The following is an 18,111-nucleotide window of genomic DNA, read 5'->3' as shown; positions in this document are numbered from 1 at the left end:
AGGGGGTGTGATGATATAGCACAGCCTCAGCGTTGAGGTTGGCTGTGGAGTTCGAATATATTTATTTACTCCATAAAGTGTCTCTTGTAAGGCAGAATGCAAATGAGCTCTTCGTTAATACATCCTAATAGTCAGAGGATGCCATACATGATGCTCAGGGAACAATTTACAGTTTTACTTTGTAGTCAAAGAATGTGTGGAGGAAAGAAAGTCAATGGGTAGCCATAACCTTTAGAGTGATCTATGCCCTGGCAATGATTTGCAAGTTCCACAATTTTTGTTTCTCCACCCATAAAGGGAAGATTAGATCGTTGCTCAAGAATGACAAGCATTTAATATTTGGAAATGACTGTGAAATAATGAAGTGCCTGGATTCTATAGAAATGCCGAGGAGAAAAGAAGATTAATTTCAAACCAAAATCTAGTACAAACACGACCTTCCTATTGTAAATCTCATGAATAGGAAAAGAAATTACATCTAAAGCTTTGTTTCTAGGGCTCAGAATTTGGAAATATATTAATATTGGAATGTTTCAAATGGAGGGAAAAAAGAGCTGTTTATTATAATCTCTTCGGCTGTGGAGATGGGAAAAATTCTTTCTGCTACATTTTACAGAAAGAATGCAGTTAGTAGAGATTTAAATGACAGGAATGGAAGGGTCATCTTTTTATTCTTTTGCCTTCAGGCAGGGCTAAAGTTAAGTCCTCTCAGGAAAGAGAACAATGCTGTTACTCCCAAAAATCTCCAGGTGAGAACGATAAAAATTAAAAAGAGCAGACAGGAAAGCTCTGGGGCCTGGAAATTAATAAAGGTCAGTTCTGGCTGACATAATTTCAGTTAAAACTCATTTCTATTTGCAAATAGCCTGACACTTAGCAAAACTCCAAAGGATGTGATATTTGGCATTAGTTCTCTGCAAAATTCCATTTAGTATCAGTATTCATGTCTGGTCATTGTTTTGTTCACCTCCTCTTCACCCCGTGGGTAAGAGGTTCTAGAATGACTAGACGCAGGACGTCCGACACTGCACATGTGGGAACAACAGCGGTTTGTCAATCACATAGGCCACCAGCCCAGGGGAGGCGGACGCTACACGCCTGTAAAGCCACACAGAGGTTGCATTCGAGAACACAGTGAAACAGAAAAGGCTAGGGCGGGTGTGTGGGGGGGGGGGGCGGGGGGGGTGTGGTAGGCTTTGTAGTAACAAGAGGATGAAGTGTACCTTGATTCCAGGGCGGGATACAGTTGGCTTGTTTCAAGGATCGTGTGGTCTGGCAGGGAAATGAGACTTACTAGGCTGGGGACCAGGTGGAGTGCAGCTGGGGCAGCTGTAGAGGAGCTGGCCAGGTGGGGAGCCTTTCCGCCTGCCAAGGGAAGGGAGGAGCTCACTTTCCCTTGCTATATTTGGCCCCTCCAAGAAAAATGTCTTTGCCACACACACCGTGTCTCTTGTAAAAAGAGTTGCTTTTTTTTATTTTTATTTTTTTATGTTTGTTTATTTATTTATTTATTTATTTATTTATTTATAGAGAGAGCTCACGTGTACATGCGCATAAGCCGGGGACTGGCAGAGAGAGAGGGAGAGAGAGAATCCCAAGCAGGCTCAGCACCCTCAGCACAGAACCCGACGTGGGGCTCGAACCCACGAACCGTGAGATCGTGACCCGAGCCAAAACCAAGAGTCAGACACTTAACCAACTGAGCGACCCAGGCGCCTCGAAAGAGTTGCTTTTGACTAGATTAATAAACAGGGGGATGTAAACAGTTTTCTAGAGAGTGCCCTCAAGCCAAGCCTATATAACTAACAAGATGATTCATGCAAAAGCGTCCTTTGCCACTCACTTTGATTTGAATGAGAAGGGGAAGAGGGTCCTAAACCATCCAGACAAATTACATATTTAATTCCTCACTTGATTTTAATTTGTCACGAGGTGAATATAGACTGACTTGAGACTTACAGCCAATGGCCAAAAACGGTCTAGCTTGCTGAAGCCAAGGTGTTTTTCTGCCTTCCATTTTTCATGAAGACTTCTGTCAGGAAAGACAGTCAGGTCAGATGATCTCTCACTTTCCCTGCTGTTTAACAAGCGAAGAGATAAAGGGTACAGGGAGGCCAGTGGTTTCAGAAAGGGCTTGGACATCTGAAGTTAATGCTGGGCCTATTATAAAATTTGGGGCAAGACATTTATCTCTCTGGACTTCTTCATGAGGAAGTTAGACTATATCAAGAAGGTTGGTTTTGTTTTTTGGGTTTTTTTTAGTTTATTTATTTATTTTCGAGACACAGCCCAAGTGGGGGAGGGTCAGAGAGAGGGACAGAGGATCCCAAACAGGCTCCATGCTGTCTGCACAGAATTCAAATTGGGGCTTGAACCCACAAAACTCCGAGATCATGACCTGAGCTGAAAGCAAGAGTCAGATGTTTTCTTCTTTTTTTCATTTTTTTAATGTTTATTTATTTTTTAAAAAGAGAGACAGAGCACGAGTGGGGTAGGTGGTGCAGAGAGAGAGGGAGACACAGAATTCATAGTAGGCTCCAGGCTCTGAGCTGGAGCACAGAGCCCAACGCAGGGCTCGAACTTGTGAACTGCAAGATGATGACCTGAGCTGAAGTCAAAAGCTTAACTGACTGGGCCACCCAGGTGCCCCCAGGAGTCGGATGTTTAACCGACTGAGCCACCTAGGAGCCCCTAGATCAAGAGTTTTAAAATAACTTTTTAGTAGCAAAACCCTTATTTCAAACAAAACTTAAAGTCACTATAAAACAGATAGAAATGAAGCTTCTTTGTTTGAATCCAATGACTGGGGCCAAGCCCAACTTACCTGGCCTCCCAACACATGTCCTCTTTCCCAGTTCTTCCCCAAAGATTCCTAAAGCACTTCCTGGAGAGCCTCGCGTTCCTTAGAATCCGGTTTGAAAACCAGCGGATGAGACACTGCCTAAGGTTCCTCCCAGCTTTCAGCAGAATGGAAAAATTGTAGGCTGGGTAGACAGATAGATGTGGGTTCAAATCCTCGTTCTGCCATTTCCTGACCTGAGTTACCAGTTTCTCTGTCTGCAAAGTGAAGATAAAAATAGTTCTGTTTTAGGACAACTGCTGCGTTAAGGATGCATGTGAAGCATCTAGCCAGTGTCTGGAACCTAGTAGGGTCTCTCAAATGGGAGCTAGAATAAATATCATGGCTCCGATTGAGGAAATATCCTATACTTGAACTGCTAAATTGCCACGAGACTTCTGTCATTCCTAAAGCCAAAACCTCAAGAACTTGAGGCAAACATTTCCCTTTAGAACCTGAATTGGTTTTCATTGTTCCCAATTAGTGGAGGCGGGAAAATTCTTCTAACTGACTGAACATTTTGTGTGCACTGGAGAGCATGTACTGTGTAGATACACCCCAAGTCTCTTAAAGGACGCCGTGGTCGATCCAACCACCACAGATGGAATTTAAAGCACGTTGCCTTCACCAGAGAATATCAGGGGGGATGTCATTAAGAACACTTTAATGCTAAGCCACAAGAAATTCAGTACCTGACAGCTCACGGTCTATATTTCACCCTGTATCATAAAACGATTCACCAGGGAGCTGTTGTTCGTTTGTGCAATTGCTGTTGTGATAGCCTGCGGTTCTTTCAATGGCGGAGGAGTCCCCCCACCCCCCCACCCGGTAAAATGCATCCCAGAAGTCTGATTTCTGAAAATCTCACCTTTGGGGAATTTTCCTGGCATTCTATTAAGTAAGCTCCACTTTACAGGTTTTCTAAATGTAGTAGCAGAGGCTCAGTGGATGCCGGCCATTCTGTTACCCTCGCAAACTTACACCTGAGGGGAGGCTGGCTCTGGTAAAGTCTGGATGCCCCTTTCCGTGTTTTGTAAAGCTTTCCTTTAAAAAACACACAAACAAACAAAAAAGGTTATCCACAAACCCCTCTAAGCCTAATGCCCAGGTCCACCATCAATATCTCGCCACCACGTGGCTGCGTTCACCTGAGCCCACGGACGGTACACAGGGCCCCTTTGGCTCCCAGACTGATGGCCCAGGTGAGATCAGGTCGGCTGTCGGTTAAATTCAGGAAACATTCATTAAGCGCCTGCATGACACAGGCCCCGGTCCCCTAGGCCATCCTGGGGAAACACATAAGTCTCGGAGCCTAGAGGGAGGCAGATGGCCGCTGAATTACAGCAGAGAAGCAGAGCCGGCAGACAAAAGAGGAGAAATTTGGGAAGGATTCTGTGGGGAAGTTGGGATTTAACTAAGCTTTGAAGGAAACGGGAGTGCAGACATTCCAGGCTGAGGAGGAGGATGTGAGTAAGGCTAGGAAGCGAAGGAACTGAAAGGCCATCTTTAGAGCATGATTCATATTCTAATGTGCTGGGGTAGGTGAGGCCAAGCGAGGGCTGGGAGGTTGGTCAGGAGCGCGGAGACAAATAAACGGGAGTTCTGAACACCAGGATGAGAAAGTTCCTTAGGAGTTGGGGAGATGGGGAGCAGGGCCGGGAACAGGGCAGGACAAAAAGAATCTTAAAAAAAAAAAAAAAATAGGAGGTAGCAAGTTGGGGAGGGAGAGTCAGCAAGGAAGATTGATGCTCAGAGTGAATCAGAACTTTCTCAGACCCAAGCTCCAGGGAGGCGGGAAAGAACCCTCTGGCTCGGTCTATTGCTCCCACAGAGGGAAAAAAAAAAAAAAAAAAAGGAGAGAGAGAAAGAGAGAAAGAAACCACGAGACCCACAGAGATTGCAACTGGGGGACTAAAGTTCAGCCCCGGAGCAGGGAGCTCCCTGCAAGCCTTCGCCGGGAAAACAAGAGAGGGCGTAGAGAAGCAGCAGCAAACACCTGGTCTGAGTCTCAGAAACATGAGTGTTTGCTCAGCACTTGGTCTCTGGAACGCCCGCCTTTGCAAACACCACATCTTCCCCGTCCACTGCGTCCCGCCACAGGCGGCTACCGTGCGGGCGCCCGGGGCGGGGAGCCGGAACCGCCCGCCCTCCGAGGAGCCTGCCCCCGTCGCCGGCCGGCCAGCTGCAGCTCACTGTTTGTTTGCCGACGTTTGCATACAACACTGAGTTGCCTTTTTTTCCTTCCCAGTCGGTTCGGCGGTGTCCCGAGATTCACCCCCAGAGTAACTTCTGCCTCTGCTCCTCCTCTTCTTGGAACTGCCTTTTGTTTGTCTGGCAGCCTTGGTTCTATGGGGGTGTGTGATGATAATAATACGCGGGCTTATATAACCCTCTTCATCTTGCAAGCACTTCGCAGACAGTCCCTAATGAATCTTCGGGCGGCTGTAGCGGCAAAGAGGAAACCCCAAGCCCGGGCGCGGAGGCCAGAGGGGAGGGCGGCGCGGGTCAGAGGCCGGGCCTCCCTGGCTCCCCGCGCCTCGGAGGTCAGGGGAGATAAGGAACAATGACTCTCGCCCTCGGGAGGAGGAAGGAAGTCCCGCTGCCACCTTATCTCTCCTCCTCTGCACGCTCTCAGTTCCCAGAGCTTGTTCTCTAGAGAAGATTTTGAAGGCGGCTTTTGTAAGTATGATGCTCTGCTTTTTCTTTAGAAAGGAAGGAAACTTTCCTCGCTGCCCTGGTCCACCTCATATTATCTGTTCCTCAGGAGTCAGTTTCCCTCGCTCAGCTCGGGTTCTTGGGTGATGGAAAGTGTGCTTCTGGCCAAGGTCCTCCACCCAGTAGGGTGCCTCCCAAAGACCATGGGAGGGGAAAGAAGTTTGGGTTGATAATGCACTGAACGAAAGAGCACCCCGGCCAGGTGCTGAAATTGGCCACTTTCACCACCTCCTGGTCATGTCTGGCCGTCCCACACACATCTCGTCACCCTAGAGAGGATTCCTGGTTCTTCGCCTGCCTTGTTTGTTAGGCAACCAGAAAGGATGGAGGGACTTTAATCTTCAGGTTCTCTGCTTGCAGTGCTCACAATTTCAGACAAATGGAATTGTTGGAAGTTTCTTTTCACACTCTGAAATAAATCCCGTCTCTCGGTGTAGGCTTGAAAACTTGCACGGGCTTGTATAAACTCTACAAAAGCACTGTAACCGTAGTGGACATGTGAATTGTTATTAAGTTTTTCACCGCATAGCTGAAAGGTCTTAATATTAAAGGAACATGGACACTAACTTCTCAGGCCCTGGCAAACCCCAAAGCTCTGTTATTAAACGGTTCTCGTAAAGAATGCTGAATTCACAGAGTATTTTACTCAGGGATGATGCTCACTGCTTTGAGAAACTGTCTTTCAACAAAAAGTGAACTTAAAACCCTGGAACAACACGAAGAAAGATACAATTTCTGAACACAAACTAGAACTTAAAGAAAGTTCTATTTTGGGGACTTGTGCAATTTGCATTTACAGAACCATGATTACAACTTGGCTTAAGTATGGCATATAGAAAATTACTGTCTTTACTCAGGTAAGAAAACCGAGACTTAGAAATTGGCAATAATGTAGAAAAACAAGGCCTCTCACTTTTAGTGCCAGAAGTGCTATCTATGATGTGTCCGCTGAGCTTGATTTTCTTTATCTTTAGATACACAGATGCAAAAACCACATATAATGAGTATGTATAAATGCGCGTGTTTGTGTGTATGTTTATACACATACATATGTGAGAGTTCAGGACAATTAAATATATATTTAAACATATATACTCTTACATTTGTTGTATCTATCTAGTGCTCAGAATTTTACATGATAGCATAACATCCAAAATGGGCCAGGCGGAAAGATTTCATATCAGATTTCAGAATGCCATAGAGCTATTTATTCAGCAAACATAGGATACATTATAAAATTATGTCTATTTTTAAAGAATCTTTTTAAATGACATTTCCACTTAGAATTCTCTGTGGCTTCCAAGAAATTCTAAGGCATAATTAAAGTTGAAAATGAGACTGGATTCTAGTTGCTTTTACCCCTAAATTTAAAAGTGATCTGTGAACACTAAATTCTATCTGCTAGCTAATGTAATTACAAGGACCGGCCACATAATCTCAACGTTAGCTTCAAAGGCATACTCAGTCATAGTAGAAAGAGTACAAACCACGATGAGGTCCAGATTTGAGGCTTGCTTTTGCCATTACCTGAATATGACCAGCGGCAAGATCTTTAAGATTTTTAGCCTCAGGTTTCACATCTATAAAATAAGTTCAATACTACTTTCCCCAAAGGCAGGATTGTTGAAAGGACTAAAAGGAAATAATATATGTGAAACACCCAGCACAGTGTCTGAAAATAGCAGTGTTTCAGTCAATTTTAGGGCTTTTTAAAACAATTTTTTTAATGTTTATTTTTGAGAGAGAGAGACAGAGACAGAGACAGAATGTGAGAGGGGGAGGGGCGGAGACAGAGGGAGACAGAACCTGAAGCAGGCTCCAGAGTCTGAGCCGTCAGCACAGAGCCCAGCACAGGGCTCAAACTCACGGACTGTGGGATCATGACCTGAGCCGAGGTCGGACACTTAACCAACTGAGCCACCCAGGCACTCCTTAGGGTTTTTCCATGTACTTTATTATGTTTGATTCAGTTCATTCATTTATTGAGCATCTACTATGCATTGTGTGCTATGCTAAGCACTAGTGATACAAAGGTGAATAAGATTAATATCCTGCCCTGGGAGAATTGATAGCCTGAGGAGACAGTTTGAAACGACTGATAATTTTCTTAACAGTGCGATACCTTAAAAATAGAAGTGTGTTTCAGGTGAAGTGACAGAAGTGAAGCTAGAGTGATTATTTCTGCCTGGTGTCAGTCAAAGGAAGTTTCGCAGTGACACAGTGAGTGTGTGAGTTTTAAAGGATCAGCAAGAGGTGTGGCAGGACTTCGTAGAAGAGAAGAGCATTGGGAGAGAAGAAGGTGTGAGAAAGCATGGGGTGAGGGGCTGATTTCAGTTAATGCCAGAGTGTTGCCTCTAGGAGGGGCTGGGGATTTAGTCAGGGGCCCAATCATGAGTATCCCGGTGCCTCATGCCGAAGTGCTTGGACCTAGTACTGTAGTAAAACTCAAACTCATGCATGGACCAGCTCATGATCTGAAAAAAAATCTGTTTTATAGGTTCAGATCGATATACAAAAAACTTGGGCTGAAATGCAAACCAACTGCACCAGTAAGATATCGTTTGGTTTAATAGACTATTGCATTTGTTTGTACCGAACCCATCCCAGTGACGGAAGCATTATAGCACAAGCTTCTTAACTCACCAACCCTAGCATTTTCAGGATCACTCTTGAACCAGTGGGAGTTAAGGGAGGACTTTGCATGGGGCTGAGGAGGCAGCAAGTAGATAGGATTTTTTTGTTTCAGGAAGGTTTTACATATAGGAGTTAGTATCCAGTATGGAGTGGGGGTTGAGCAAAGGCCCAGGGGGCTGGCAATACTATAAACTAGAAGACCAGTTGATAGATTGTTGTAGGGGAACACCTGGGTGGCTCTGTCGGTTAAGCGTCTGACTCTTGGTTTTGGCTCAGGTCACCATCTCACGGTTCATGGGATCAAGCGTTCCATTGGGTTCTGCACTGACCACACGGAGCCTGCTTGGGATTCTTGCTTTCTCCCTCCTCCTCTGGCCCTCCCCCGCTCATATGCTCTCCCTCTCTCTGGAAATAAATAAATAAACGTTAAAAAAAAAAAAAAAAGGACATCTATTGAAAAAAACAAAAAGGCTATTGTAGTTTTCCATGAGAAATGCTGAGGTCCTGAGCTGTGTAGGTGGACAATAGGGTGCAGATTCCAGAACTCTTTAGAAGGTACGACATTCTCAGCTTGGGGGCTGAATGAGGGAGTGAAAGAAAAAGGAAAGGTCTGTGTTAGTTTTGGGCTCACCGGGGTAGCTACGATGGAATACCATAAAACAAGAGGAGGCACAAGTTTGTAACAAAATTGAGTTAGTTTGGAGGGGTGGGGGGGGAGGGGAGATGTTGAATTGAGGTGTCAGCGAGAGGGTAGACTCCAACATTGAGTAAAAATCAAAAGTAGTTCTTAAAAAAGTGTAACAGTTGCCAGATTTGGGGTGGTGGCTTTTGAGGAGAGACAAAGTTTAAGCCCTCCCTATTCTGCTTGGTGCCCCCAAGAAATGTCAATATCTAGACTCACTGGGCTCTGCCCTTTCATCTTGCAACCGTGCTGTTGAGTGGATTGTTTTTCCATTAACGTTTCAACAGGAAGGCCATGTCTAGGGCAGTCTTGCCAATAGCCATGCATACCCTTAAAAAGACTAATCTGTACTTCCTCTGAGCCATCAGGAATGAGCAGAGACTCAGAAAAAAAGATCTGGGCTAGTAGAATACTTGCCGAGAAAGAACACATATTCCTAAAGAATATTTGATCATGAAGAAGAAGCCCTTCCACAGCAGACTTTTCCACTGTCCTTGAATTAGGGGATACACTCAGAAACTAGAGAAAAGGAGGTAGTTTCTAAGACTAAGGCAAAGTTGGTGATTATCTACTTTGCCGTTACTCAGCCTACAACCATTTCCTTCTTCGGTGTGACAAGGGAAGTTCTTCCTATATGCTTGAATGATACGTAACTGGAGAGAACGGGTGGATAACATTTGCGAATTTTTCAAAGATGACAACTGGAAGAATTTTAACGTTTAGAATGAATAGAAAACAATCTGATTAACAGGAAGCTGTGACATTTTAAATCTTTGAGGTCTGATTACTTGATTACCTTCGTTTTCTTATACCTTTCACCCTTTCTACACTCAGCACTTAATTTTCTATGGCAGAGCCTCGCTCGGATTTCCCGCATTTCAGAGTGCCTTCCGCACCTGAACGCTTCAGAGCAAACACCACTTATTATGAAACGGGCTTAGCCCCAGACTTCATGACTAGTCTCACAAAGTCATATAATATTTCCGTCTGGTAGGTAAACTGTATCAACATATTTAAAAACAGATTTTAAGAAGCTATTTCCACTTCTGAATGTAAAGAGGTTTATCACTCATCAGAAAGATATATTTGGTTATAAGCTGAATCCCATCTGGCCTCTGATGGTTCACTTCAAAATCCCCCAAACTTCAGAAATTATTTTGGGCTCTTGAAATGATGAAAAAGTTTCTATTTTTACCAAACTGCTTCCGACATTAAAAAAAAAAAAAAAGAAAGAAAGAAAGAAAGGAAAAGAAAAAGAAAAATTCCAAAAAGGAACTGTTACTATCTCCATTATACAAAATAATCACCCTCTATATATTTTAGCATAAGATGAACTTGCATCCTGCAAAAGTTTATTATTTAAAGAAGGAGCTAGATACATTTGGGGGAATCCCCATTAGCACAAGAGGAAGCTTGAAGAATGTAGTGAGCTTCCATATATGGTGCCGACCATCCCACACGTAGGCTACTCAAGCCATTTAAAGTCTTGGCTTCATAAGCAAGTGCTCCACTCTCCACAGTCGTTTTGGGTCTGCTGACATGATGATTTACTCCAGCCGGGGTGCCACCAGAGCCACTGCGCTGTCCTGAGCAGTGTTTGAAGAGTGGATAGGCTGCAGCTGTGCAGTCCCCCAGACACCTGAGTGTGGAATATCGCCGGATTCTGCTTCAGTTCGGAAAGCTGGAAGTTCCCCAGCTCTCTCTTGGGTTTGGCTTCCTGTTCACATGTTTTCGGTCCCATGTCATTGTGCATGAAGTAATAGTCCCACATGCGAGCACCAGCCACAATGGCAGGATTTGTGTGGTTCAGTGCAAGGTTTCTAATGAGGACAGTTTGGACCTTCCAACAGCTCCTTAGGGAAAGCAGTTTGGAACTGTTATTACTTTCCAAGGCACAGCAAGCAGAGACGGAATGCATTTCTGCAACAAGACTGAAAGCAGCTTCCAGAAGAAATGGAAGGACAACTACCTGAGAAATCTAAGCGTTTACCGTCCACGTCTGTCTAAATATATATGTGTGTGCGGCGTAGATAAATGCCTCCAGTTCACAGTTTAAAAACATCAGTTACTGTTTCAGCATTTCGCTATGAACGCTGCTAGTGTTTTCCACCGAGGACTGTTATTTTAATGGCATTGCTCTGCACCAAAATCTGATGAGTTTACGAAGTTTGAGAGCCAGGAAATGCAGCTCAGTTTCTGAACAACTGAAAAAAGCCAAGAGTTAAGTTCAATCATCTACTTGCTTTATAGCATGGATTCCTAAGTGCTAAGTACAACGCTAATGCGGAGAGAAAAGCCAAACCAAACTTTTAAAGTACAGTCCTTAAACTATCCAACTCAACTTCCCAGTATATTATCAGCAGGTGAAATTCTGGCACACACCCACATTGAGTTGTGGATGTTAATGTCAAATTAATGGGCACGGGTGCCAGCATTTCCTAGAATTTTAGAGCAGAAAGGGATTTTGGATGTCTCCCAATCTTATCTGTATATTTTATGAACAGAGAAACTGAGATTCACACGAGCACACGCTCTCTCTCTCTCTCTCTCTCTCTCCCTCTTTCTCTCCCCCCACACGTCTTTGTGTAAGACACATCTGAGTCTTGTGCTGAGCCGTTGCTTACAGAAAATATCATAAGTCTGGCTTGAGAAAGAGAAAGGGCAAAATGGTCTAGAGGTAGGCCAAAGATCCCCTGCTTCATTCAAGTTTGTGTGGCCTAGCTTCAGTGCCATGTGAACCGGAAATGTATCCTTGCTTCAGGAACCTTCCAAGGTCTTAGATTAGATATTTTTGACCAAAACTTAAATAAACTCCAGAACAAACCCGGGATCAATATGTGACTCAGGTTCTGGCGATAAAGTAATGCTCTGGAGTGCCTGGGTGGCTCAGTTGGTTAAGCGTCCGACTTCTGTCAGGTCATGATCTCGTGGTCCATGACTTCGAGCCCCACTTCGGGCTCTGTGCTGTCAGCTTAGAGCCTGGAGCCGGCTTCGGAGGATTCTGTGTTTTCCTCTCTCTGTGCCCCTTCCCTGCTCAAGCTCTGTCTCTGTCTCTCTCTCTGTCTCTCTGTCTCTCTCTCTCTCTCAAAAATAAATAAACATTGAAAAAAAAGTGATAAATAAGTGAATAAAGTGATGCTCAATCAGTGCCCGGTACTTACCGGGGGCCACATTATGATTAGAGTATGAGATGTATATAAAATCCCAGGTATAACTCTCATGCTTAGCAATCTTAAAACCTGGTTGGAGAGATGAGACCTTCACCCGTGTAGGCAGCAGCAACAACAGTGGGGACTGTATAACTAAATGTTACATTTGTGGCACAAATTTCTAAGTGTTGGAGGGCTGACGACAGAAATGAAAATGGACCTTGTCAGGAAATGTCAGGACTTCAGCTGATCCCAGACGGGTGCTTAGAATTTGAATATGTGGAAGGAATAACTGTGGCTTTTTCTAGGTAAGGAATGGCAGAAATGAAAGCATAAAGAGAGTCTCACGGGGGACCCTGAGGAAGCCAGGCTGGTGGGAACTCTCCTATAGCGTTTCCCTACCTGACTGATGGATCACGGAGCCCCCTGTATTGTCTTACATTGCTACCTACTAAAATGTGACTGAAATATAAACCCTAAAAAAAAAAACTGGGCGTAACTCACTTGAATGATATTTATATAACTTTGCATCCACAATAATATCATTATATTTATATCATTGAAAATCCAAAAGAAATTACAGATTAAATATAAACGAAACCATAAACCAATAACATTCTCTTTAATAATGTTAATTTTATTTGCCAGATGATGCTGTTTTGCTGAAATTAAAGAATAAATTTGTTTCAGCAAAGTGTTCATTAATGAAATTCTAAAAAGAAAAAACATTTTAATAAGAAATTTCTTTATTTTTATTAGTAAGAAATTTCTATTGCACATTGAGTACTATGCCTATTTATAATGAATTGGTACGAGTGCTACGTGTAAATGAAGACAGGATCCAGGCAATACATCTGCTGGGATCAAGGTTATGGAACAGAAAACTGCGATGGCTCAACTGTCTTACCACCTTGCTCTATTCTGGCCAATACAACTTTACACGGCACTGCAGGAGGTATTTGACTCCCATGGGCACATACTTACCAGGCAGATATTTAGGCTGCCTCTGTTCTTTCTGTAATAGCCGGTAGCAATTATTCACCCACAAATTGTCATTTTAATGATGACAAATCAGAGCCTCCATGTATAAAATTTACAAAAAGTCTGATCTCGGTCCATGAAAATATCTTTTGATTGCAAATTACCACTGCAAGAGCTAAAACAACAACAACAAAAATTTACCCCAATTATAATGCTTGCCAGTGTTTACTGTGTGCTTATGATGGGTCATGAACTCTTCGAAATTTTTTACATGGATGCTTGCATATAATTCTCACATCAACCCTGTGGGTTAGATACAATGTTAGATCTCCATTTTTCAGAGGATACGGAGGCATAGGGAAATTAACTCACTCAAGATCACCTAGTGAATGCTGTAGGCTGGAATTCAGGCATCTAATTCCAGGGTCCGCTACGCCCAATAGTATATTCAGAACGATTGCAAAAAGGATGTTCTTTGGCCTTAGGCTATGCCAGCGCGACCATCGCAGATACTTATAGCTTCACATTCATGTGTTAACTTTTACTTCTAGAGATCACAGGGTGTCATGCATAATTATAAAAAAAACATTTCTATGTCCTCCAGGGACGTATTTAAAAAGTAGACATCCGTGTGATACTTATAATAGTTTGTAATATTATCAGAGACGTGAGAACAGAGAGAGTAGAAGTCCTACAGCTCACCAACCCCCAGAACGGGAAGCACAGGGGAGTACTTCAAGGGCCAGCTGGGTTGGGTGTGCCAGATTACAGAGGGTGGCGTAAGTGGGTGGAGGAGTTGAGCTTCTGTCAGGAATGGAAAGAGACATGATAAGGGTGGCGTGGGAGGAAGGGTCCTGCCGCAACAGGCCAGCTCCAGGGAGTCCCTGCTGCAGGAACCTCACTATGAGAATGAAGCTTCCAGAACAGAGCAAAGGACTAGGTACTGCCCCACATTCAACCTGGATCACTAGGGGCAGTTAAGATCAAGAAGAGATCCCAGGTCGGGGCGCCTGGGTGGCGCAGTCGGTTAAGCGTCCGACTTCAACCAGGTCACGATCTCGCGGTCCGTGAGTTTGAACCCCGCGTCAGGCTCTGGGCTGATGGCTCAGAGCCTGGAGCCTGTTTCCGATTCTGTGTCTCCCTCTCTCTCTGCCCCTCCCCCGTTCATGCTCTGTCTCTCTCTATCCCAAAAATAAATAAACTTTGAAAAAAAAAATTTAAAGAAAGAAGAGATCCCAGGTCTATTATCCTCATGGAGATCATCTCTACCCATTACCTCTGAAATTCCCCTCTGCATATACCAATAGACAGTTGTTTTTACCAGTGAAGAGGTAAGAAAGCTCCAAATGAAATGTTTTAATATTTATTTACATGGGCAAGAGAAATACCTTTTCAGGGTAAAGGAGTTTTGGGGTTATTAGATCATGTGTGATGTTTTCCTATTCTTTTGTATTTCTTGTACCTTATATTTTCTGATAAGATACACATGATATATCTAATATTTTTCTATATTATAAATCATAGATATGTGTACATGTTAAAAATGTGCTATTCATGGCAGCAAGATTGCATCATCAAATACTTAATGCATTAAACTGCGTGTTTCCTCTTATTCAAGGTATCTAAGTTGATTTTAGTTACTTACATTTTTCAACTGTAATAAATGCAGAATAGAAACAAATTTAACCACTTGTTAAATAAGTAGCAAGGTAGCTTACTTTGCTACTCATCAAATAATAGCTTACAGCAACTTTAGGAGATTTTATGACTCAGCACATTTCCCTTTAAAACAGGTCTCATAGGGGCGCCTGGGTGGCACAGTCGGTTAAGCGTCCGACTTCAGCCAGGTCACGATCTCGCGGTCCGTGAGTTCGAGCCCCGCGTCAGGCTCTGGGCTGATGGCTCAGAGCCTGGAGCCTGTTTCCAATTCTGTGTCTTCCTCTCTCTCTGCCCCTCCCCCGTTCATGCTCTGTCTCTCTCTGTCCCAAAAATAAATAAACGTTGAAAAAAAAATAAAATAAAATAAAACAGGTCTCATAACCTCAAATTAGATGTCACTCAACTTTTAAACTTGGAACACCTTCTAAACTTTTGAAAAGAAACTCTTCTTTATTAGTCTTAGGAAATCCAGTCAAAGAGTAATATGAAATGAATCTGAGGGAAAGTCTTTCCCTTGATGAAGAGAGAGTCAAATGGAAACTTCTACAAAAGGACTGAATTACTCACCATACTTCAAAGCCTCTTGCAAGTGATTGTAAGAAAATCAGCGTGGATAAAATTTGGAGAATATTATTCCTAATGATGTTCTCTTTTGAAGTTGTGAAAGGGCGCTATCGGAAAGATAAGAGAAGCCACTGATAAAATGCAACTGAGGACACTTTGACTCTTCTCCATCGTAGGTGCTGACTGCCACCCACCACTGTCTGAAGAAGGCGAACTTGGCAGATGACGTGAAGGTTCTCCAGGACAGAGTAACTGCAGGACATCTTCAAAGGTACTCGTATCAAACATTTATCTCTTAGTTAATTAAACCAAGGTGCTAATTAAACCTGAGCACACCATGTCACTTGAGGAGAGGAGAGTTCCATGGATGGGGAATTGTGAGAAAACCTTCCTGTAACATTTTCATCCTTCTTGGCTGAGAGAGCTAAAAGGGGCCTTAAATGTGGTAGAGCCATTTCATGAAATTAGGCTTCAGGAATGGCAAAAGAACCATCTGAATAATGAGTATTTGAAGAATCAGGGTGCCTGGATGGCTCAGTCAGTAGAGCCTGTGACTCGTGATCTAAGGGTTATTGGGTTTGAGTTCCACATTGGGTGGAAAGAAAAGAAAGAAAGAAAGAAAGAAAGAAAGAAAGAAAGAAAGAAAGAAAGAAAGAAAGAAAGAAAGAAAGAAAGAGAGAGAGAGAGAAGAAGGGAGGAAGGAAGGAAGGGAGGAAGGGAGGAAGGAAGGATCATAGAACTTTATTAACATGTCATGAGCTGCTCATGAAGCTCAGGGGAATCAGTCACAGGGAATGGCAGGCCAGCTACACCCAGCCATCCACAGTCTCAGGAGTGAAAACCACAGATGTCACCTGTCTTGTTCATAGCTTGCCTTCACAGTTTCTTGTCTTGGCCACATACACACTAGTGCCCTGAGTGTTGTGGGGCTGGGAAGAGTTACAGAGACCCATCCAAGCCATGCAACCTTAGCTGCAGAAACATTCTCAGGGGTGTTGATTCATGTGAGTTTACAGCCCCATGTGTCTTTGCTTAAATGTCAACATTGAAATTTGTTTCCTTCTACCCCCAACCAAATTAATGCAATGGAAACTGCTGAGTTCCTGTTGGTTTCAAATTGCAGCTCTTCAAAGTCATTACCCTCTGCTTGCTTTTCATTCTAAGCCTTGTGTTGGCCCAGGTTGGCTTGGATAAAGTCCTCCAATCACCAAAAAGTTTGTGAACCTCACACAAACAAAACAAAATGAAATCTTCAACAGGTCTAGCCTGAATTTCAGGTTTGTCTTTTGAGGATTGATTTATCCAGCTCCTCTTTCTAATACTTACGACATTAAGCATTTTGTGTCCTCTACAAATGCCACATTTAGAAGGGAAATATCTAGAAGTGTATGGGAGTGTGGGGTTACTTCCTTGACAGAAAATTATGAACACTGGCAATTTTTTTCCTGTAATTCTCAGTGCTCTGTGTGCAAATGGTCTGGGGTATCACCAGAAATGTAGTGGAAGCTGGTTACCCACAAGCTAAATAAAAAATAAGAGAAAACAAGTTGAAGTTGAATGAAGTCTCCTTCCTTCAAAACTCTGGACAGGAGAGGAAATACTCCCAAACAGAAACTAAAAAAGATTTCTGTTTAGAAATAAATTCAATAAACAGTAGAACTATGACTACTTCAGAGTTCTTCATCTTCTTGAGTCAGTTCTCCATTTAATGGGCAACTTTATCACTAAGCATTATATCCTTTTCATTAGTATATTCTTATTATGAGAAAACACAAATGTGTTTAATATTGCATCAAGTTAGAATTACATGCTCAAATTTAACACACAAGACACTACTTCTTAAAAACCTATAGGCCCCCTGTGAGAGAAGTCTCTGGTCTGTTTTTTTCTCTCTTTGGACTGGAATATTCAAATTCAAAGTTGGACCAGTGGCCAGCTTCAACATCTCCGCCCTTCCTCATCCATCATTTGAGCTGTATTAGATAGGTAACTGAGTCACTCTTCACCACCACATCTGTATTCACAGATCCACAGTCTTCCCATCTGGTAAATTTTGTAGAAAAAAATTAGTCCTTTCTATGTGTGCTCAGACAGTCAGGTTTATAAAATAAGGACCACTTTAATGAGGCTCAGAGCTTCAAAATGCTGCCCTGTGCATTTTTGATTACCTCTCTGCTCATGTCATCTGGATATAAAGTTCTTTCATTTAATATTTTTCCAGCTTTAAGAACTGCTTACCTGCAGTTCAGTGAACTTGGCATCACCTCCAAGATACATAACACAAGAAACAGAACCAGGAGATGTCATAAGCAAAACTCAGAAGCTGCCTAAGCATCCCCTGACTATCCGATTGCCAGAAGATTCTCTCTTGTTCCAAGGAGAGATAGATTGTATTCACATGCAATAAAACAACAAAAGGACAATTAAATTTCACAGCTTGGGGGAGATTTTGAGGGTTCTTGTCAAAAATGTTCACACCTGTGGAACAGACTGTTATTTTTTTGTGGAGCCTGGTTTTCAGCTTGAAGTCCACCTGCCAAAATCTGAATGGCTTCTATTGTACCTTCTGGTCTCAAAAACTGCACTGTCAGACAAGGCTTGGGGCACACAGATGGGATAACTTAGAACAGCAAATATGTTGTTTATAAGGAAATTAAGACCTTTCCTAGCCCTGTTGATGCCCATTTAGGATGGAAAATTTTATCAAAGCATGTCTTAGTTGTGCCTCCCTGGCACTTTATTATTTTCTATATTACTCTAATAATTTAAGTTATACTCAATGCCTTAATTTAAATTTAAGAGATTTTTTAAATTGTCCATAAATTGTAATAGTAAACTCTATCTTTTCAAGGAATCAACTTCAGATTTAGACCCTAAAAACTGCTAAA

At 42.9% G+C, this 18,111-nt stretch overlaps 1 protein-coding gene and 1 long non-coding RNA gene across 3 annotated transcripts in view; one reads left to right on the top strand and one right to left on the bottom strand.

Annotated features, from left to right (window-relative positions):
• The window catches only part of SULF1 (sulfatase 1), a 182,240-nt gene that overhangs the window by 19,926 nt on the left and 144,203 nt on the right, over positions 1-18,111 (top strand). The window contains exons 1-2 of one of the 2 annotated variants that reach the window (XM_086695222.1): positions 5,285-5,518; positions 15,400-15,494. The gene's annotated coding sequence lies outside the window, so the exon portion shown is untranslated. Of the gene's footprint in view, positions 1-5,284; positions 5,519-15,399; positions 15,495-18,111 lie in introns of those variants that run through there. The other variant, XM_086695221.1, reaches the window with a different exon arrangement.
• Positions 1,498-5,166, bottom strand: LOC147572064 (uncharacterized). Its single transcript, XR_015246643.1, has 3 exons — positions 5,033-5,166; positions 3,708-3,883; positions 1,498-3,057 (listed from the first exon to the last, which is right to left on the bottom strand). It is a non-coding gene; the product is annotated as an uncharacterized LOC147572064 (long non-coding RNA).

Source organism: Puma concolor, chromosome F2 (genome assembly GCF_028749965.1).
Source record: "Puma concolor isolate L17-30 chromosome F2, mPumCon1.1.hap2, whole genome shotgun sequence".
Lineage (NCBI taxonomy): Eukaryota > Metazoa > Chordata > Mammalia > Carnivora > Felidae > Puma > Puma concolor.
This window is presented reverse-complemented; position numbering and strand designations above follow the sequence as displayed.